The sequence below is a fragment of the Erpetoichthys calabaricus genome, chromosome 12 (assembly GCF_900747795.2).
Source record: "Erpetoichthys calabaricus chromosome 12, fErpCal1.3, whole genome shotgun sequence".
NCBI lineage: Eukaryota > Metazoa > Chordata > Cladistia > Polypteriformes > Polypteridae > Erpetoichthys > Erpetoichthys calabaricus.
The window spans coordinates 31,095,303-31,119,429 of record NC_041405.2 but is presented as its reverse complement, the minus strand read 5'-3'; positions in this window follow the sequence as shown (position 1 = coordinate 31,119,429).

The following is a 24,127-nucleotide window of genomic DNA, read 5'->3' as shown; positions in this document are numbered from 1 at the left end:
GTCACCCTAATTGTCCAAGACCTGGAACATCATAACTAAAAAATGGGACGCGCTGGACGAAAACGGTTTTCAGATTTGGAGTCAGCAAGTGAAATTTGTTAAAGTACAGGTGAAAGAATCCCAGTAGCAAAATGCTTGTTGGTCAGTGCTATTGATAATTCTCTAATCTCTTCTTCCTTCTAGGTTAAGAGCTCATGTGTTATTGTTGATAGTACCTTGTAGTGACAAGTCAAGTAAAATGACACCTTTTATTGGCTAACTAAAAAGATTACAATATGCAAGTTTTCGAGGCAACTCGGGGCCCTTCTTCAGGCAAGATGTAATACAGAAACTGGAGTTCCCTCTGTTTATATAGACACCAGGACAGATACAGCATTGGAAAACCTTTAGGTGAGACATCTTAGATGTAAAAAATTAATAGACCTCTCCAGGCTAAGATTCATTAAGCGAGAGAGGATAACAATGTATAGTCAAGATATCTTTGGATAAGTTAAAATCTTTTGAAGTATCTGACGAGTTTTTCTGAACAATGTGGATCTGTAGTCAGGTTGTCCGTGTCAGTCCGAGAGATGCAAACAATCCTCATATCTGGCCATAAAACTCGTCTCTATTCAAACCATGTTGTAATGTGTTCAATTTAAGCATGAGTTTAACTTCCCATTCTTTTCTCTCTTGTTGTGTTCTGAAGTTGCCCATAAGCACTGTGACTTTAAAGTCCCTCTCACATTGTCCATGGCTGTTGAAGTGAGCTGCTACAGGAACATCTGTGTTACCATGCTTGATGTAGAACATGTGTGAATTCATTTAATTGAGGAATGTTTTTCCCACATCGAGTGCAGTGTCTGGACATTTCATACAGAGAATGAGGTAGACTACATTAGATGATCTGCAGGAAAATGATCCCTTTATGCAATTTTCTAGTTGGCAGTGTGGTATAATTACATGGTCTGTATTATAAATGTGAGCACACATCTTACATCTTTTCTGTAGGCAGGAAGATGTGCCATTATCTGTTGGTTCATTTAGGAAGCTTCAGACAGTTTGTTGCTGCACGTTTGGTGGTTGTCTGTATGCCAGGAGGGGAGGTTCTGGAAATACAGTTCTTTGATAATTTTTTGAAGTACTTCAAGATGTGTTTTATAGGTGACAACAAGTGGGATGCGGTTCTTGTTGTCTTTGTTTTTTATATACCAGAAGGTTGTCTCTGGGTATGGCAGTAGCTCTTTTTATTTGAGTGTCTGTTGTTTTGGGGGTACTGTATAACCTTGTCTGATGAAATCTTGTCTAAGCTCCTACAGTTGTTTATCCCGGTCTGTTGGGTCTGAGCAAATACGATTGTATCGTATTGCTTGGCTGAAAATAATGGAGCGCCTTATATGCTTCGGGTGGAAGCTATCACTTCTCAGGTAGGTCCGCCTGTCTGTCGATTTGTGAAAAACAGAAGTTACAAGGGAGATATCTTTCTGTTGAATGGTAGTGTCAAGCAAGCTGACTTCTGTTTTTGAGTAATTCAGCTTCAGATTTATGTTGGGGTGGAAAGAATTAAATTCATTATGAAAATGGAGGAGGTCCTTTTCACTGGCAGTCCAGATTATGAAGATGTCATCTATGTAACGGAGATACAACATTGGTTTTAAAATGCACGTTGACATACAATCTTCCTCCAATTTTGCCATAAATAGGTTTGCATAGTGAGATGCAAGCAGACAGCCCATTGCAGTCCCTTGATAGTACTTTAAAATTTGAGGTTGTGGCGGACAGCTAGGGATTCAGCCCAGCCGGGATGCCTGGAAGGACCAGGAGAGGGACAATACCTCCCCTAGGCCATGAGAGGGCAGCTAACCTGATCTGCATGGGGCCCATGGAACAGAGCTTGGAAGCTCATCCCTGTTGGAGCCTGTGGTCACCGCCAGGGTGTGCTAGGATAATTATGGAGCCCTGGAAGGCAGCACTTCCGCCACATCAGGAAGTGCTGCCAGAAGATCATCAGGAAACACCTGGAGCACATCCGGGTGAACTATAAAAGAGGCCACCTCACTCCACTTGGGGACCGGAGTCAGGTGGAAGAGGACGGAGCTTGAGAAGAGTGGAGTAGAGGTGGCAATAGAAAGAGAAGTAAGGACTGCGAGCCATTATTGTGGGTTGGTGCATTGACTGTATTGTGTGAGCAGGTGCATAAGGAATTAAAAGTGTGTGTTTTCAACATCTGGCTGTCTCAGTGTCTGTCTGTGTCCGGGCGTCTTTCACAAGGTGCATATTAATAATGTTACTCAGTCTGTATATTTCCATCTACGTAATTTCAGCCGTGGAAGAGAAGGTCTTTGATACAGCCATTATATCAGCTGTTTATGGCCATCTCTTTCAACTACCAGCACTGCTATTCCTATTCATAGTCTGGCTACATCTCGCATTGATTATTGTAATTCTATCCTTTCTGGTCTTCCTCACAAACTCCTTTACAAACTTCAGAATGCTGCAGCTCGTCTTATTACAAGAACCCCTTCCAGAGAACACATCACTCCAGTTCTTCAGCGCCTTCGCTGGCTCCCTATTAAACATCACATTTATTTTAAGATTCTGCTTATTACTTAGAAGACCCTACATAATCTGGCACCTCCTTATCTTTCTGGTCTTCTTCATATCTCCGTTCCTTCTTGTATTCCTTAGATCTTCTTCCTCTATCAATCTTATTATACCTCCTGCTCGCTTGACTATCATGGTGTTTAGTGCTTTTAGTCGAGTGGCCCCTCGCCTCTGGAACTTGCTCCCACAAGTCATTTGTAATATCGACTCTCTTCCTACCTTTAAATCTCATTTTAAAGCACATCTGTTTAAACTGGCTTATTCTGCCTCATAATTTTAGCTGATAAATTTAAATTCAACTTTATTATTGTATTTATTCTGGTTTTATCGTAGTGTAACATTTTATTAATTTTATATTGTGACTGTTGTTATTAATGTGCTCTGTAAGGTGTCCTTGTGTGCCTTGAAAGGTGCCTATAAATAAAATAAATAATTACTATTATTATTTTGGAGAGAGAAGCTGCTTGACTGAGAGATGCTTTGGGCTAAAGAAAAATAAGAAGTCTACTGTTCACACCCTTGCTATGTCAACATTTCTTTCATATTTTAAAAACTACTTTGAAACAGAATAAGTCAGACAAACCTAGAGACTTTGTACTAATAAATCAAGAACTGAACCAATGCAATTAGCTTGCTTCATGTACCAGCAGTCTGGGAAGTAATGATGGCTGAGTCTGCTTGCTATGGAGCAGAAAGGGCCACACTGATTACACTGGTTGGCAGCAAAAACCCTGGTGTACTTTATAGACTTAGGTGTGCTGAATCATTTCTGAAACTGGAACTGTTTGCACAAGATATTAGATTCAGTGAAAAATAAAAATATATATATTTTTTAAATAAGTTACTTTTCTTTTATGGCATAAGTATTTTCATACTTAGAATATTATTTAAAGTAGCAGTCTTCTTCATTGGGAAAGAGTAGTTGAAGCTAGTTTAAGAAGTGAGGTGATGATTAGTGATCAGCAGTATGGTTTCATGCCAAGGAAGAGCACAACAGATGCGATATTTGCTCTGAGGATGTTGATGGAGAAGTTTAGAGAAGGCCAGAAGGAGTTGCATTGTGTCTTTGTGGACTTGGAGAAAGCATATGACAGGGTGCCTCGAGAGGAGTTGTGGTATTGTATGAGGAAGTCGGGAGTGGCAGAGAAGTATGTAAGAGTGTTACAGGATATGTACAAGGGAAGTGGGACAGTGGAGAGGTCTGTGGTAGGAGTGATGGATGCATTCAAGGTGGAGGTGGGATTACATCAGGGATCGGCTCTGAGCCCTTTATTATTTGCAATGGTGATGGACAGGTTGACAGATGAGATTAGACAAGAGTCCCCGTGGACTATGATGTTTGCTGATGACATTGTGATCTGTAGCGATAGTAGGGAGCATGTTGAGGAGACCGTGGAGAGGTGGAGATATGCTCTAGAGAGGAGAGGAATGAAGGTCAGTAGGAACAAGACAGAATACATGTGTGTAAATGATTGGTAGGTCAGTGGAATGGTGAGGATGCAGGAGTAGAGTTGACGAAGGTGGATGAGTTTAAATTCTTGGGATCAACAGTACAGACTAATGGGGATTGTGGAAGAGAAGTGAAAAAGAGAGTGCAGGCAGGGTGGAATGGGTGATGAAGAGTCTCAGGAGTGATTTGTGACAAAAGGGCATCAGCAAGAGTGAAAGGGAAGGTCTACATGATGGTAGTGAGACCAGCTATGTTATATGGGTTGGAGATGGTGGCACTGACCAGAAAGCAGGAGACAGAGCTGGAGGTAGCAGAGTTAAAGATGCTAAGATTTGCACTGGGTGTGATGAGGATGGATAGGATTAGAAATGAGTACATTAGAGGGTCAGCTCAAGTTGGACAGTTGGGAGACAAAGTCAGAGAGGCGAGATTGCACTGGTTTGGACATGTGCAGAGGAGAGATGCTGAGTATATTGGGAGAAGGATGTTAAGGATAGAGCTGCAAGGAAAGAGGAAAAGAGGAAGGCCTAAGAGAAGGTTTATGGATGTGGTGAGAGAGGACATGCTGGTGATGGGTGTAACAGAACAAGATGCTGAGGACAGCAAGATATGGAAGAAGATGATCCACTGTGGCGACCCCTAACGGGAGCAGCCAAAAGAAGAAGAAGAAGTTGCAGTCTTCTTCATTCCTAAAATTAGTAGAGGTGGACACAACCCTAAATCAAATATTTGCTACATGTTTTCGGCTCTCAATCAGTATTTTTTCTCTTTCCTTACTCCTTCAAAATAGCCAGAAATTTATACTGTGAAGGTTAGAACGATGTCTTTTTCATTGTCCAGAAGAGAGAAAGTTGTTGTTTAAATGTTTTTTACAGTGTTAAATGAATCGCCTCAACACACACAAAAAGGTTTGGGGCAGCCACCCATATATTGTCCCTGGCTGCAAAAGGGTTTGTAAAGAGAACTCGTGTGCATAGTTTGGAGTCCTGAATTGAACTGACTTTGGTTGGGAAATATGGCGGTTTTAAAGGCCACAAATGGAAGTACAGTGATCCCTCGCTATATCGCGCTTCGCCTTTCGCAGCTTCACTCCATCGCGGATTTTATATGTAAGCATATTTAAATATATATCACGGATTTTTCGCTGCTTCGCAGGTTTCTGCGGACAATGGGTCTTTTAATTTCTGGTACATGCTTCCTCAGTTGGTTTGCCCAATTGATTTCATACAAGGGACGCTATTGGCAGATGGCTGAGAAGCTACCCAACTTACTTTCTCTCTCTCTCTCTCTTGCGCTGACGTAGGGGGGTGTGAGCAGGGGGGCTGTTCGCACACCTAGACAATAGGGACGTTCCTACCTTCTGTGTGCAGCTGCTTCCTGAAGGACATGCTGCACGGTGCTTCGCATACTTAAAAGCTCAAAGGGCACGTATTGATTTTTGTTTGAAAAACAAACTCTCTCTCTCTCTCTCTGTCTGCTCCTGACTGAGGGGGTGTGAGCTGCCGCCTTCAACAGCTTTGTACCGGCGGTGCTTTGCATACTTAAAAGCCAACAGCCCTATTGATTTGTTTGCTTTTCTCTATCTTTCTGACATCATCTGCTCCTGACGCGCACTCCTTTTGAAGTGGAAAATATGTTTGCATTCTTTTAATTGTGAGACAGAACTGTCATCTCTGTCTTGTCATGGAGCACAGTTTAAACTTTTGAAAAAGAGACAAATGTTTGTTTGCAGTGTTTGAATAACGTTTCTGTCTCACTTCAACCTCCTGTGTTTCTACGCAAATCTGTGACCCAAGCATGACAATATAAAAATAACCATATAAACATATGGTTTCTACTTCGCGGATTTTCTTATTTCGCGGGTGGTTCTGGAACGCAACCCCCGCGATGGAGGAGGGATTACTGTAATGTCATCGATGGCCAGAACCAGAAGTGACGTCGTTCTTGGCGCCAGAACCGGAAGCGACTTCTTCCTTTGAGCAGAAACAGGAAGTGATGTCTTCAAATACGAATCTGGTAGAATTTTCAGTTTTTGGCCTGCAGAGACAACAGAAGTAGGTTTAGTGCACCCCACGACCCCCTGGCCTGGCAGGTAATTACCTCCACTTGGTCCATTCAGCTTCCTCCTAATCACACGTGTATGACAACAGAAATATGCAAGAGTGGGTTGATCCATCTATTATCTCGACCAGGTAACAGATAAGTAAATGGTAAAAGGATACACAGCCTTCATTTATTGAAAAACAAAACAAAAATAAATGCACGTGCCACAAACAGAGCCAGCTCCACCATTAAGGCGAATTAGGCATTCTCTAAGAGCGCATATCATAAGGGGGGGGGAAACCCAGTCGCACGGGTTAGCTATTGAACAGGCACACTAATAAGCTTGGCCTTGGGCACAGAATAACCTAGCACCAGCACTGGCCACGATTTTCTTGGGAATACAATGGCAGGAGAACTACGAGGAACTATCTGAGGAGCTTCTCTCTTCCTACCCTATGGAATATGGAGTATGTCCTTAAAAATTCAAATTCTACACTCCTACAACACCCCAGAGAACATGGATGCGAACCCTGATGAACATGGAGAGAGGTTCCACCAGGTCATCGCTCAAGTGGAGAGACGTTATATTGGGTTACATTTTGATTTTATTAATTTTATTAAAATCAAACAACATTCCATACAAATACATCAATTTTCACAAAAATAAGATCGAAAACAAATCAACCCCCACCCTGAGAAAGAGAGCATGGCCAGCAGAGTAAAACTTAAAGCTAGTAAAAATAACTAAATAGATGAATTAATAAGTTAATAAAGGTAAATGGAGAAGAAAAAGAAATTGAGAGAGAATCTGCTTCCTCAGTGCTTTAAAAGCTTATTCTAACAATGTTACTGATTAGATCCTGCCAGGTTTTGAAAAAGTTCTGCAAAGATCCTCTTACTGAGAATTTGATTTTCTCCAGTTTCAAATAGTATATAACATCAGTTACCCACTGACTTAGAATAGGCGAGTTAGGATTCTTCCAGTTGAGCAAGATAAGTCTACGTGCCAATAGTGTAGTAATGGCAATGACCATTTGTTTGTCCTTCTCCACTTTAAGCCCATCTGGACGTACACCAAACACAGCTGTTAGTGGGTTAGGAGGGATTGTGTCTGTCTGATAGGCATTTAAATATTTTGGTCCAGAATGATGTTGATTTGGTGCAGGCCCAGAACATGTGACCCAGTGAGGCTGAAACTTGATTGCAGAATTTGCAGGTTGGATCTTGCCCTGGAAACATTTTGGACAATTTTAAACGAGACATATGTGCTCGATATATAATTTTGAGTTGAATAGTAGTGAGAAAAGCGGTATATAAATGTAATGAATTATTATTATTATTATTATTATTATTATAATTATTATTATTATTATTATTATTATTATTATTATAATTGTATGCTTTGCACATATGGAGCTCAAGTAAATTCTCTGCATTGCTACCTTCCACTCCTTTTCTGAGATGTTGACTGAGAGATCCTTTTCCCACTGTCCGCTTGGATCTTTGAAAGGGAGGAACTGTAAAATAATTTTATATATTATGGAAATGCTGTCTGAGTCCTTGAGACTGAGCAATATTTTTTCCGGTATAGATGTAGGTAGGAGGTTGAGGAAAATTGGGCAGGTTCTGTTTAACAAAAGTTCTAATTTGAAGGTAGTGAAAGAAATGTGTTGCTGGAAAGTTAAATTTGGAATGTTCGTAGGATGTAAAGACATTATCTATGTATAGATCTCTAAGTAATTTAATCCCAAATGTTTTTCAGACATTAAAAACTGCATATGTTTGCGAGGGTGGAAAAAGGTGGTTCTCGTGCAGAGGAGCCACAGATAAAAGCTTCTCTATCTTAAAATGCTTCCTACATTGGTTCCATATTCTGATTGAGTGAAGCACAATATTGGATTGTTAGTATATTGGCGATAACTTGCAATTATTGGGGTACAAAGCAACGAATATAAAGAACATAATGAAGTACTGCAGGATTTTATTTCTATTGCAGACCAAGCTTGTGTCTGTTCGTCTATTTGTGTCCATGTCCATGTTTTTTTAGTTTGTATATTTGCTGCCCATTAATAAAATTGAAAGTTAGGTAGAGCCATGCCACTTTCTGCCTTAAGTCTTTGTAGGGTCGCCCTTTGGATACGTGGATGTTTTGAATTCCAAATAAATGAGGTTACGGTTGAATCTAATTTCTTAAAAAATGGTTTATTTATGTATATTGGAATGTTTTGAAATAAAAAGAGAAGCTTTGGAACTTAGCAGACTTCTGTTGGTCAACCCACTGTGAAACACCTTCAGAAAGTTATAAAAGGAAGGAAACTAAATGACTGCTTTTTGTAAGCAATAATCATATTTAAAACAATTACATATGTAATGTGTAAAGCTTCATACCTCAAAAGATAAACTTGATAGAGCCATTCCGATTTGGATTCAGCACCTTCAGATCTACAAAGAACATTTAAGATTTTTGACCAACGGTGAAGGAAATGTGTTTTGTAGACCCAGGGCCTGACAGTAACCAGCAGTCACAGTACTGGTCATGGGAGGTGGGCTTAAATGAAAGAAGGTACAAAACTGCAAAAAAAAAAATATATATATATATATATTTTAGATATAAGATATATATATTTTAGATATAAGATATATATATATATATATATATCTTTCTACATATTGAACTTTAGATGAGAAATATTGATCAGCCCATTTTTTCTCAATTAGTCTATGAATTTCTTGATTATATTTTTTTCTTTAACCCCTAAAATCTAGCCATTAATATTGTGCTTCCTGCACCAAAACGAGTTACTGACAATTAGCTACCTGCAGGTCATGCAACAGGGAAACTAGGAAATGTATATGCTTCTGGAGAAAATATGCTCTCAGCAAGATGACTTTGATTAATTTGGACCTCTTTTCTGCTGGAACAGGAACAGAAGATGAAACGCAGTCACACCAGAAATAGATTAAACCAGGAAGACCTTTTTGACCTTTTGCAACAAAGCCTAATCACTAATTACTAATCACAAATCAAAATGTCAGAAGGAAAACTACAAACTACATAAACCAGAAACTTGAGAGAGACATTTGAACTGTGTTTGTTTGAATTCTTTATCCACATCACAGATATGAATGAATCATTGTGCCGGTATTTATGGGGTCACAAAGATGACGTAAGACTCGATGCTGTCCGACACCGGGAGCAGCCGACCGGTGATGGGAATGGTAGCCTGGCGGCACATATATGCAAAACGTAAATAGAGCTGTGGCACTATGAACAGGAAACCTTATACTACAAAGGGAACTGCAGAGAAATGTACCCAACATAAAGAAACCTATATTCCCATGTATACCCTTGCTTACAAGAACTATTTCTGAAAGAAATGAACTCTCAAGGTTAACACCTCATAACAGCCAGAAGCACTCCTGGAAAATCTTTAGGCTCAAATTGTTCCCTGCAGACAGACTGCAGTGTCTGTCCAACACGGGAATACCAGTGTTTGTCATTCTAATCCAATGATCTTTGAAGTAGTACAGATGCCTCATTTAAAATGTCAACTGTTAAAAATAATAGGGCTATGTTACCTCTAGTGAAACTTCAGTTTGTTTAAAAGACTGAATTACACACAAGGGTCATTAAAGATGTCATAACTCAAAGAAAGACCTTCAGTGTGGCTTAATTATTATGTCTTCCTCTGCAAACACATTTTACCAGCTCATCTTATTTTTGGAATAATATTATGATGATTTTGATATCACTTGAAATAGTGAAAGGGAGTGAGGCCTCTAAAAGGCCCATGCAACAGGCCAGGGCTATTCCGAGCTTACCTAGAAAAGGCCTCACCTCAGGTAACCTGACCTCACAACTCCACAAGCAAGGTTTGGAGTTGGGTTTTTCAATTTTAAATTACTGTGAATATCCCATAATAATAAGTATTAAAATGCCTCTCAATAGAAAAGAAAACAATAATAACCCTTTGGTTTGAAAAACAAGTCCACAAGCAATCTTTATAAAAGCTAAATTTATTTATATATAAAAAAAAGAAAAACAAACAGATCAAAAAGGCAAAATAAGATAACAGGAATTGCTATTTAAACAACAACATTTATTTATATAGCACATTTTCATACAAATGATGTAGCTCAAAGTGCTTTACGAGATGAAGACAGAAAAAAGAAAAATATAAAAATAAGATTAGGCAATACTAATTAACAAAGAATAAAGTAAGGTATGATGGTCAGGGGGACAGAAAAAAACAAAAACAAAAAAAAGTCAAAATCTGTAAAAGATGATGTAAAAGCCATGAACTGAAGAAATAATTCAAGAAACCAGAAACATCAATACGGTCAGCAAAGCCCACTCCAAACATTATTGGGCCACTCAAGGTCCCGCTCTCAACTTCACAATATAATGGCTGAGGGCGGTCCTTCAGCAGTCGCATCAGGTGACCCCCACCTCTTGGGACTCCACCCAGAAAGTATTAGTAACACAGAAGAACACAGAAAGACAACACACAACACATTATACAAAGTATATACACTCTTTAATTTATTATTTTTATTCGGTATGCTGCTGCTGGAGTATGTGAATTTCCCCTTGGGATTAATAAAGTATCTATCTATCTATCTATCTATCTATCTATCTATCTATCTATCTATCTATCTATCTATCTATCTATCTATCTATCTATCTATCTATCTATCTATCATATAGCACCTTTCATATCTATCTATCTATCTATCTATCTATCTATCTATCTATCTATCTATCTATCTATCTATCTATCTATCTATCTATCTATCTATCTATCTATCTATCTATCTATGTGTTGCACTTCTGTGTTCTCCTATGTTATTAATGCTTTGTGGGTGGGAGTCCCAGAGCTCAGGTCACCCCTGATGCATATGTGGATGTACTGTGGCCTGTAGGGGGTGCTCCAGTGAAAAACTATTACTAAAACATAATAATATTTCAAATGTGTAATGCAAGAGAGAATTATAAAATAGATGTTTACACATATGATGAAAGTAACATTGTTTTGAATGTTTCAGTCAATCGTAAAGCTACCAACTTGCATCTTTTGCATTGCCTCGCATCTCATTACATGTGCAAGTAGAACTGCATGTTCTTCTTTAAATTACCTAATGTCTTTTTCCCAAAAATGTCAGCACATAAATCAAGCAGGAACACTAACTACTTAAGCATAGAGCTGCTATTCCATCCATCCATCCATTTTCCAACCCGCTGAATCCGAACACAGGGTCACGGGGGTCTGCTGAAGCCAATCCCAGCCAACACAGGGCACTAGGCAGGAACCAATCCCGGGCAGGGTGCCAACCCACCGCAGGACACACACAAACACACCCACACACCAAGCACACACTAGGGCCAATTTAGAATTGCCAATCCACCTAACCTGCATGTCTTTGGATTGTAGGAGGAAACCGGAGGGCCAAGAGGAAACCCACGCAGACACGGGGAGAACATGCAAACTCCACGCAGGGAGGACCCGGGAAGCAAACCTGGATACCCTAACTGCGAGGCAGCAGCGCTACCACTGCGCCACCATGCCACCTTGAGCTGCTATTCATTTTGTATTATTATTTGTATTATTGGACTTGTGACAATCATTATGACTAGCAATTCGTATGTTTTTCTTATTCTCTTTTCTGGGTCTTCCAGTGGTTGTTGGAAATATTAATGCTCTGATGAAATTTCCCCAAAAAATCGAGATCGAGACCAAAGCACTAGGAATGTCAGAACCTGGGTCAGTCCAGCAGGTAACTCTACTATGATAATGAAGACCAGTCAGAGCCATGGCAAAGGTGGGAGCAAAGTGTCCGACTGCCCAAGGCCCTGCACTTTGGGGGATTTTGGGCTGCGACCACCTCTGCACTCTACAACCCAAAATGCCTCCTCACACGTGCATAGAAATATAATATTTTAATTATGTGGTGCACCAAGATGTTATTTTTATTCATAATGAATTCAGTGTGAGAACCCACAACCCCCTACTCATCCCACTCAGAGCCCCCTCACTCCTTGAGATGGTCCTGACACCTGTCTGCACTTTAACACATTGAACAACACCGAGGGCAGAGCTGGAAGCCCAGCTGGCCAAGATCAGACACACTTTGCTTTTTCCATTGAATGTTGCATTCCTGCAATTTAATAATCACACATACGGCACTTTTATAATCAGTGGAGTTCTTATAAGTCTTCAAACACTTATTAATTTCTCTATGCACAGACATGTGTGTATATAAATTTTATTTTATATGTTAGATGGTGTTTTACATTTTATTAAAAACTTTGTATTGAGATGAAAAGGTTTGATGAACTGATTTGATTTTGGTTCTTCCCCATTTGCCTTTTGTGTAGTTCTAGTTTAAATATTTCCGTTCTTCTATTTTCATCTGAATTTAAATGTTTTGCTTTTTGAAATGTAATTATTATTTATTTCCAGTTGTCTTTTTATATAATAGTCTTTCACTGACTTTCAGTAATTATTGTTTATTGTGCCTGCCTTTTTGTCTTCTACTTGCATTTATGGATCCCCATCTGAGGGCCTCTTATTTAAAAAAAAGCTTTGGTTGTTTCATCAGTGAGGCTTTGAATTTCCTTTATTGTTCTTAATTAAATCAAGTCTCTGCGGTGGGCTGGCGCCCTGCTCGGGGATGTGTTCCTGCCTTGCGTCCTGTGTTGGCTGGGATTGGCTCCAGCAGGCCCTCATGACCCTATGTTAGGATATAGCGGGTTGGGTAATGACTGACTGACTAAATCAAGTCTGAAATGAGTTAAAGCAAGGATAAAGGCTCTCTGTGCTGTAGCCCATCATCTTCAAGGTGCATTGCATGTTCAGAAATGCCTTTCTGCATAATGCTTTATTAAAGAGCTGCTACTTGACTTTTTGTGGCCCCTCTGTTAGCTTCTGTTGGCCATTCTCTTCTCACCTGTCCCATTAATGGCTTGGCTTTGCCTACAGGACTGTGGCTCACAAGGTGATTTTGTGTATCACACCAGCAACTAGGACCACCACATCTGGCACAAAACATTCATACCATGGTCAAAGTCAGTTAGATCATGCATCCCAGATTCTTTTTCAATTATGTTTAATTGAAAAAGAATTTAACCTCTTCATCATGTCTGCAGCTGTATGATTGACTGTTTCATGGAAAACAATGCAGGATGTTTTTTACTTATTACTTTATTTTTTTTTGTGTGTTCTGAGCATTTCTCCAACATCAGACCAGTCCACTTGGAAACAATAAAATATTTTACATAAGAACCCTTAGAAATGGAAAATCAGCAAGTTAGAAAAAGTGCACATGGCCTGACATTCAGGTGCAGTTAAGGACTGTGCAAGCACTGTAGCCTTCGATGGACTGAGGTCAGCAGGCAAATTCTAGAACCTTCTCAATCCATGTCATTGTTGCAGGGGGTGGGGGCTAAGCTGTCAGAACTGAGCAAAAGGTTCAAAACAGACCTGGACAGGACTCTAGTCCATCATAGGAACCACTCTCACTCACACACACACCAAATTCACATATAGTGACAATTTGCAATTGCCAATTAACATAACCTAAATTTAAAAAAAAAAAGAAAAAACTTTTGTAATTAGTTTCTTCTTTGCTCGAAGCATGTCTGGCTGTTGCAATTTACATGAAATTGGACTTGCAAAGCTATTCAATTATGGCACATATTAGGGAATAATATAAGTGAAAGGCAAACTTTATTACAGTGACTGACTATTACGAGTAAATAACAGTGCCTGTAAATGGTGAATTATTGTAATCTGTATATAATAGAGATGTGAGGTTGTTGATTTACTCTGTGTGTAATGGCTTTGATTTCCTTGCTTGTAGTTTATATTTTAACAGCTAGAAAGATCAGTTAATTTACCAGTTATGACTTAAAACATTAAGACAAATGAGATGCTGACGCACTTGGTTCTCTTTTATTTGCGCTCAAGCAGCTGGGAGGGTTTCATAAAGCATAAATGCCCAGCTGGATTTGCCGAGAGGGGATTGCCCATCTGCCTTGTGACAGAGAGTTCCTAACCACACATGCAGTCTGCCAGTGTTTCTAGAACTTATATTGGGGATCTGTTTGCCATCACTAGTGGCTATTGGAAGAGAAAAAGAGGAAAATATAGAAAACTAGGGGGCTTCGCTCACCAACCCCCTCTTTGCGGTTCCGCCACTCGTGTATGGGGATGCAAATGTACAATTTAAGCAGATTTTTATTTTCATGGGAATTGTTACATATGCATAATAGAATTAACTATTTTACATTACAGTAAGAAATTAACCATATTAAAAAATAGTAAAACGTAATAATTTGAAAGTAAATTATGTTTCATGTTTCGTTAGAGTTATTTGTTGCGTAATACGATTTCGTTCTGTTTGGCTTTCAAATTAACAGGCAAATTAAATAAAATTACTTTTTCGAATGTTTGGCTCTGAGACTTGTTAATTGTCTTTGCAAAAGCTATTCTAACGGGAAACTGTTAACATTTTAATATGAATGGCATATCAAGATCTCCTTTGTTGTGTAATGTTATCCCTTGAAGATGTACTACATTACCTTTCTTGCATACATCCTTCTTTCTACAGTACTTCGGCCAATGGAAGACCGGATGGTGTTAATGGTTGTAGATATTTTTGGGATATTGATCACCACCAACTGTTTCAGCATAGTCTATTGATATGTGTTTAACCAATTTGCCGTGTAACCAATCAACACTTTTGGCATTACTTTGTTTGACATAATACGTCTTCTTTAATTGGGAACTTAAAGTGAGGAAAACATTCAAATTTATAAGATCTGAGAGAGCAGGGACTGTGTCTATCAAAAGCTTTCACACGAATGAGAGGTGAGAGGACTGTGTGCATGGTTGAGTATGGTTGAGAGGAGGGCGTGACTTGAAAACATCTCATGGCCAAAGTCTCGTCTCGTAGGAATTGAATAAATGTCTTGAAAAAAGTTTTGTCTTGTCCCAGGATTTTTTTATATAATAGAGACATATATAAGTTGGTGTAACTATTATCAAGGTAAAATTTATACTTAGAGTCTCACAGAATGTTTCTCTGTTTTGAGGTAAACGAGTCAGCAGATTTGTCAATGCTTTTTAATTGGAGATTTTGAAATTTGAACAGCACAATCTGTTTAAGGTATCTTAACGGAAAGTGAACTGTCTCGACAAATCTTTTTAAAAAATGAGTGTTCCAAATTTCAACAAAATTGGTCGAAGGGGGTCAGAGTTGTTTCATGACAGACAGGGACATGAAAGGATGGACAGACAGGCAGGCAGACAGACAGACAGACAGACGTGGCTATTGCAGTAGGTGCTTCTTACATTGTATGCAGACACATCTGGAAAGCAAGCAGAGGGTGTAAGCAAAAATCAATCCTATCTTTTAAACAAACTGGGAACATAATCTGAAAAACAGAAGTCAGGATAGAAAGCAAGAGAACTGAAAACAGGATGAAAAAAAAACCAACATAGCAATCCAAAATTCAAAGTCAAAAAGCCAATAGCAATGATTCTCTATATGGGAAGAATCAAAAACAACAGTCTTTTAATAGAGTGACTCAAGGCTTATCCATAAAACTTGGATAAATTATGACCATTCTAGCTAAACTTTGAACCTTTGTGCTAACGAGGTCCGGGCGATGACCACTGTGAACAAAGCCCCAGTGACAGGAAGATGTATCATGGCAATGGAGTCAACAAAATGGTGACATCTGAAAGAAAAAAAATGGTATCACAGTAATTGTCAATAAATTTTAAACTTTGAGTTACTGTGTGTCCAAACCCTGTAATGAATATACTGTACCAGTAACGGCGCATTGAATGATAACGTGCAGAATGACTTGAGCATTCCTAGTTTTCATCTTCTTTCTCTGTATGTTTACCATTCGTTTGCTCAGAGGTTGATGTGCTTGCTGCTTCCTGAGCAGCTCTTCTTTTCTCCACCCTAGCGGCCCATTTCTTCTTTTCTTTTGTCAGCATCTTTTCGCGCTAAAACTGATTAAGTCAGTGTTTGTATTGTAATTACTTAGTACGTTTTCTTTAATTTTTCACTTAAGCTGGCACTTAAGTCTTCAATCTGCCTCAAGAATGATTTAAGATATGAAGAGGTAGGGGAAGTGACGGCAAAGGTGGTAGGGATGAGAATGGCGCCCATACACATGTGCCACACGGCCTCCCTGCTGGCCGCTGCCGAGAGTTGATTCTACAATAAAATAACATAAAAATAAAAAGAGGAATAACCTCGGAGGTCAATCATCACCCCGAAAGCAGACATTAGACGTCACGTAGTATATGTGTACCAAATTTCAGGTCAACAGCTCAAACAGTTTGAAAGCTACAGGTGATTTAAAATCCTGGACAGACAAACGAACAGCCACGGTAGCATATTATATAAGAAGATAAATAGCTTAGTTAATCTGGTAGAATTAGGACGACACAATTTTTGAAGTGCAAGTATGTTTGTTGGCCCAAGATTTCAGCTGGATCTGAGGAAAGAACAACATTATAGTTAATGACAGATATACTGAAATGTGTTTACAGTCACATGTCCAAAGCCAACCTGGTCATCAGTAAAATGTAATTTACATAGAAAATCTGAAGTCATTCTGGATGGTTCCTGTTATAAAAAAAATTAAATCTCTTACATCACACAAACACGTTATAAACACATTACAAATATAGTTGACCCACCATATCCACGGGATCCACATCCACAGATTCAACCAACCACAGATCCAAAAATCCAGAAAGTTCCAAAGAGCAAAACTTGAGTTTGCCATGCACCAAGAACTTCTCCAAACTCAAGTGAATGAAGTGATGTATAGGCATAACTGGCTGTAGCCTTCCGCCATGTCATAGACCCTCAGTCTCTCCAGCACTCGTCATATGAGCATTGCATGCCTCGCATCTCATTTGTTCTCTTCTGGTGTTGTATGTAGTGTGTAAGTGAGACAGAGAGAGAGAAATATTTCCTCTATTTATGTTTTCTATATGTACGTGTATTTTAAATGTGATCTTGCCTGTATATGAATAGGCAAACAATAGGCAACAAAACAAAATTAGTAAGTAGGTGTAAAAGATGACAAGACAAAAGACAAAGAGTTGTGGTGACACCGAGACCCCGTATATTATTAAGGCAAATATGTTAAAGCTTTTGAGCAAGAAATGAATGTCCCTAAGGACACGAGTCTCAGTTTAGACTGGCTAAGATGGCGACACTTCCTGATAAGTACAGTCCAGACTGGAATTGTTAGGTCCTGGTGGGCGGACACCGGAAATGACGTCGGAGGTGGTCGGGTGGTCTACAGAGAGAGGGAGAGAAGAGGTGATAGTAACCACTGCCACCGTGTATATCGCCATTGAATTCTCACCACCAGAGCCTTTAAGCTGTCCCCAAGATGCAGGTGTGTGACAGCAGGAATAATTCAAAACAAAAACCTCAGGGTTTCGAGGCTCCACCCACAAAGAACATGGAACAAGTTTGCAAGTGGCCGCCCACTTCTGAAGTCCTTTCAGCTCGTCCAAGTCTTTTTAAATTGATTTTGCTGCCTCCTCAATTTCTGCCGTGCCTTCAATTTTTAGTATTATCTGTACATTTCACAAGTTTACTAACAATATCAAAATCTGTCATTAATATAAATCAAAAAAGTAACAGTTAGAGACTCCACTGATGACCTTACTCCTCATGGAGCATTACCTTCTAATTTTTAAGTTCCTAATGAGAAATCCATTATTGCTGTTAAAACACTTATTGCTCTAGTGACATTTTTATGCTTCATTATCGTTGTCTCGCTTGTTAAGATTCCTCACCCTTGCATGCTTCCTTTAGTCTTAAACAGCACTTGTCACTGGAGGCTGGGGGACAGACCCAGCCGGGACGCCTGGAAGGACCGGGAGGTGGCTTATACGTCCCCTGAGCCACGAGGGGGAAACTGCCCTGGATCTTGAGGGGACCATAGGAGAAGAGCAAGAAGGCTCAAGCCCATTGTGGCCCGTGGCCACCACCAGGGGGCGCCCCAAGCATCAGAGAACTCAGGAACCATTCACTTCCACCACATCCGGGAAGATGGAGGAAGATCCTTCCAGGGATGCCCGGAGTGCTTCTGGGTGCAAGAGCAGCACTTCCGCCACACCAGGAAGTGCTGCTGGAAGGACGTCATCAGGCACCTGGAGCACATTCAGGTGGAAATAAAAGGGGCCTTCTCCCTACAATCAGGGAGCTAGAGTCCGGAGTGGGAGCAGGACGAAGCTCCCGTGGAGAGAGGAAAGGCAGCCTACGGACATTTGAAGAGAGGCTCGTGTTAGGGGTGTTTGGTGCGGGAGCACTATGTGTTGTGCAAAGTAGAGGAAAAATAAACGTGTGCTTTTATAAAGACGTGGTCTCTGTCTGGTGGTGTTCATGCGTATCTCACACACTTTATTAACAATCAGATGCAAATGACAAAGGAACCAGCAGTTCTCCATCTAAATTGTGTCCATGTACACATGTGTGGATTCATCATGGAATATCTGACTTAATAAAAATGTTTGGAAGGAAACTGAAGAGAAAATGATGAAGGACTGGGAATGAGTAATTCTGATTACTAATTACCTAATTACTGATTACTAATTACTAGTAATTACTAATTACAAATTACTATATAGAATTACTAATTACTGAATTATAAACTACTGAAAATTACTACATCCACTTCAGGCTACAAATCATTTGGATGATATCCTTGGAAAGGAAGACATGTACGAAATAAGAATGACCTGACATGACAGAATGAAAACACTAACAAGACATAACATGCGCTCACTAGCCATTTTATTTGGTACACCTTGCTAGTATCGGGTTGGACCCTCTTTTGCTTTCAGACCTGCCCAAAATTTTCATAGCATAGATTAAACAAGGTGCTGGAAACATTCCTCAGGGATTTTGGTCCATATTGACATGCTAACATCACACATTTGCTACAGATTTGTCAGCTGCACATCCATGATGCGAGTCTCCTGTTCCACCACATCCCAAAGGTGTTCTATTGGACTGAGATCCGCTGACTGTGGAGGCCACCTGACTCCAGTGAACTCGTTGTCATGTTCAAGAAACCAGTTTGATTTGATTTGAGCTTTGTGACTTGGCATGTTATCCTGCTGGAAGTAGTCATCAGAAGATGAGTACACTGCGGTCATAAAGAGATTGAAATGGTTAGCAACAATACCCAGGTAGGCAGTGGCATTTAAACGATGTTCATTTGGTACTAAGGGGCACAAAGTGTGCCAAGAAAATATTCCCCACACCATTACAACACCACCACCCACCTGAACCATTGATGCAAGGTAGGATGGATCCATGCTTTCATGATGTTGACACCACATTCTGACCCTACCATTCAAAAATCTTTATTAGGTCAAGACTCATCAGACCAGGTAATGTTTTTCCAATCTTCTATTGTTAAATTTTGTTGAGCCCATGTGAATTGTTGCCTCAGTTGCCTGTTCTAATCTGACTGGAGTGGCACCTGGTGTGGTCTCCTGCTGCTGTTGCCCATCTTCTTCAAGGTTCAACATGTTGTGTGTTCAGAGCTGCTCTTCTGGATGCCTCATTTGTAATAAGTGTTTACTAGTGTTACTGTTGTCTTTCTATCAGCTTGAACCAGTCTGCCCATTCTCCCCTAACCTCTGGTATCAACAAGGCACTTTCACCCAGAGAACTGCCGATCACTGATATTTTTCCTTTTTCAGACCATCTCTGTAAACCCTAGAGGTGGTTGCATGTGAAAATCCCAGCAGATCAGCAGTTTCTGAAATACTCAGACCCACCTGTCTGGCACCAACAACCATGCCATGTTCAAAGTCACTTAAATCACCTTTTTTCCTCATTCTGATGCTCGGTTTGAATTGCAGCAGGTCGTCTTGACAATGTCTATGTGCCGAAATGCATTGAGTTGCTGCCATGTGATTGGCTGATTAGATATTTGCGTTAGCAAGCAGCACCTAATGAAGTGGCTCTTGAGTGTATAAATAAGATCTGTCACTGGCAAGGACTAGTTTCTAATTAAGATGAAAACCCTGCAGCCAATACATCCCTCAAGGATCGACTTTGCAGATCGCTAATCGGGAGTGCCCCATCATTCTGGTCTTACAGCCATGTTTTCCTAGTTAGTTGTGCTCCCAAGTAAGGCTTTGGGTTTTCTCACTGAGCACAAACAGGCATTGAGTTACAGTCCAGCTGATGGTGGATATTGTGTTTACCAATTAATGCCATCTGCACTTTTCCTCTTCTTCACAGGATCATGTGAGATGTAGTTTTTCAAGTCTAGTCTCATTCCTTCTCTAAAAATGTCTCATGTGGCACACGTGATGGTAATCTTTAGATGACCATAAAACAAAGTGCTCTACCAGCTTAACTGACGCCAAGTTCATATTCCTCATAAGGACGCAAACTGGAGAAAATGGTGTGAATAAAACTACAAAGTCCCATTGATCTGGTTTCAACTAGCAGTGGGTGGATGAAGCTAATAACAAACACATTCAGGTTGGATATTTGTCACGTTGTGCTCAATGACATAATGCAAAACAACAAGTAAAGAGACGTGGATGAGGCACCACTCAAGGGGGAAATCCCTCACACTCTGAAAGTGGAGCAGTTCTTTCTGGAAATTACAAAGGATCCATTCATGTGGACACATTTATGCAACCTGGTCTCCATGGATTCTGTCAAAGAACACCCTGCCTAATTTGGGCTGTGGACTAGCAGATTTGTAAACAAAATGGCTGGACAGTATGACCCAAAATTGGAGTGGCATGGCAGTTTGTAATCCTCCTTTTTCAGGTTAGGACTAGATTCAATTAGATTACATAAACTTTATTAATCTCAAAGGAGAAATTCAGTTGCATACTGCAACAAAACAAGAAACTTAAAAACATAAAATACAAATATACCAACTCAAAGTACAATACAGTACAGTATACTAAGTCTGTACTTTTGTCTTGTGTCTTCTGGCTGGAGTGAAGGAAGGGACATCAGGAGGAAGCATGAAGTGTCTAATGGCAGCAGGCAGAAAAGATCCCCAGAGATTCTTCTTAGTGTACCATGAAGGTATGAGCCTTGGAAGGGATGGGCACAATTGTTCACGGTGGAATCTAATTTTGCCTCCATCCTCTTTTTCACAACAGCCTTCAGAGTGTCTGAAGTCAGTCCTGTAATGGAGCCAACTTTTCTGATAGGATTGTTCAGGCATTTTGCATCACCTGAACTTTAATTGCTTCTCCAGAAGACCACCACATAGAACAACACACTGACTACAATGGACTTGTAAAATGCTTCCAGCAGCTTGCTGCACACATCAAAAGATCTTAGTTTCCATAGAAAGTACAGTCTGCTCTGCCAATTCTTATACAGTGCCATTGTGTTGTCCGACTAGTCCAGTTTGCTGTTCATATGGATCCCCGGGTATTTGTAGCTCTTCACCACCTCCATTTCCTCCACCTGGATGTTGACTAGTCTTAGAGGCTCCTTAACATGCCAAAGATCCAACATCAACCCTTCTGCCTTGTTGATATTGATCTGCAGGTGGGTCTGCCTGCACCACAATACAAAGTCCTCCACTAGGCTTGTGTAATCCAACCTATCCCCATTACCAATACAAACTATGATGGAGGAGACGTCTGAGAACCTCTGTAGATGGCAATGCTGAAAGTTCATTGTGTAGAAGGCGAACAGGAAGGGAGGAAGGACAGTTTCCTGAGGTACCCTAGGGCCTCATGTATAACACTGTATGTAGAATTCACACTAAAACATGCGCATGCACAAAAAAATTCAGATGCATAAAACTGCGTAAGCAAAGTTCTACGCACTTGCCCTTTATAAATCCCAGTCAACGTGAATTTTAAAGCACATGCACACACCCACACCCCTACCCTGACTCCTCCCAGAATTCTGCATATTTGACAATGAAATTAAAATAAATAGCCCCTTCCATTCAGTGTTTTGTTAAAAGACAATGGCAAAAGTATGTGTAAAAAAGAAGAATTTCAACGAATGCGAAATGGAGGACCTGCTCAGTGAAGTGGAGACAAAGAAAAAACCTACTACTTGGTGGCTTAAGCAGAGGTATAAGCAACAAAAGGAAACTGATGGAGTGGCACAACGTGGTGGAGGCACTCAAAAGTTCAAATTCAGGAAGTTGCACAGTGCCTGAAATAAAAAAGAAGTGGTCAGATATCAAAGTTGATGTGAAAAGGCGAGTCACAGTCCACTGTCTGAGTGTCACACAAAAGCGTATTAGGGGCACAGGAAAGAAAAAAAAATAAGGACACAGTAAATAAAAAAAGTCTGTGTTGAGATTAAAGTCGAAATGTTGACTTTAATTTCGAAATTTCCTCTTTAATCTAGTAGTTTATTTTGTCATGAAAGTAGAACATCATAAACTTCATATTAAAATAGATTTTTAATTTACTAGAGTTTCTCAAGTCCCACAGTAACTAAAGTAATAACCCAGTCATTTTCTCTTGGTCTGACAGGAGCGTTCAGGCAGTGATCGCCATGCAGACTACATTACATTCATGATATTACTGCCCTCTGAACTTCTTAGAAGGCAAAGATGTATACTTGATATCATTTTCATGACGAATTGCATTAAAGCATGTATTAAACATGGGGGCATGGTGGTGCAGGGGTAACACTGCTGCTTCACAGTAAGGGGGTCACATCCCTGGTGTTCCCTGCCCGGAGTTTGTATATTTTCCTGGTGGGTTTCCTCCATGTGCTTCGGCTTCCTTCCAAAGTCATTCAGGTTAGGCATTGATGATACTAAATTGACGCTACTAGTGCATATATGTGCTCATATGCATCCTGCAATGAGCTATACAAATTGTTATACAGTATGTGTTTAATGATTCCTTCCATCCATCCAGGGTCAAGACCATCCCAGCAAGCATCGTGTATGAGGCAGGAACAATCTCTTCATGGTGTGCCAGCTCCATGGAGGAAATTCACCAGGAAAACATACAACCTCCAAGCAGGGAACACCCGGGATGTTACTCCCTTACTGCAAGGTAGCAGTGCTTCCTCCACGACACTGTCCCCACATGTTTAATTATTAACAGTATATGTTATTTAAAGGGAGTTATAGGGTGTTAGCCATTTTGGATGTGGAGAGAAGTTACGCTAAATGACACCTTTTATTGGCTAACTAGGAAGTTAACAATTTATCTGTAAAATCCACTGTAATATACATACTTTAATGCATTTCATCATAAAAATGACATCAAGTGTACATCCTAGTATTCTAACAGCACACAGCGCCAAGAGGATAGCGCTTGGGCATTGAAATCGACTTAGAAGCCAGTCATCATCATCGTCTCTAAATACGCACACTCTTCTAATTCTTCCATTTACGATGTCTTCGAATAACGCTAAAGCCGCCATGGTAGTTAGAATAGTTTGGCCATTCCATGCACCATTAATGATTACAATCAGGTGCCTTAAATTTGTAAACAATATGCAATTAATTTCGGTGTTTTTGATAAAGCCTGAGTCATGGATGCAAATCTAAAAAAGAAAGGGAAACTACACAGAAACAGTAGCACAGTTGGCACATGTTTTCAGCACTTTGGAGGTGATTCATCTGTACCTCCATCTCTCTCCTCACCTGGGGCCTCATGCATAGCGCCGTGCGTAGAATTCACACTATAACATGGTGTGCGGACAAAAGCAGAAATGTGCTTACGCACAAAAAAATCCAGATGCATAAATCTGTGCTCCATAAATCCCGGTCAGCGTAAAAAGTAACGGTCGTGCACGCGCCTGCTGTCCCGCTCCAACTCCTACCAGAATTACGCCTCTTTGAATATGCAAATCAATATAAATAGCCCTTAAGATCAGTCTTCTGTGAAAAGACAATGGCAAAAGCACGAGGGAAAATAGAAGGATTTCAGCGAATACCAAGTGGAGGCAAGGAAAAACATACTATTTGTTGGTTTAAACAGTGGTATAAATAACAAAAGGAAGTTAATCAAGTGACATAGCATGTCG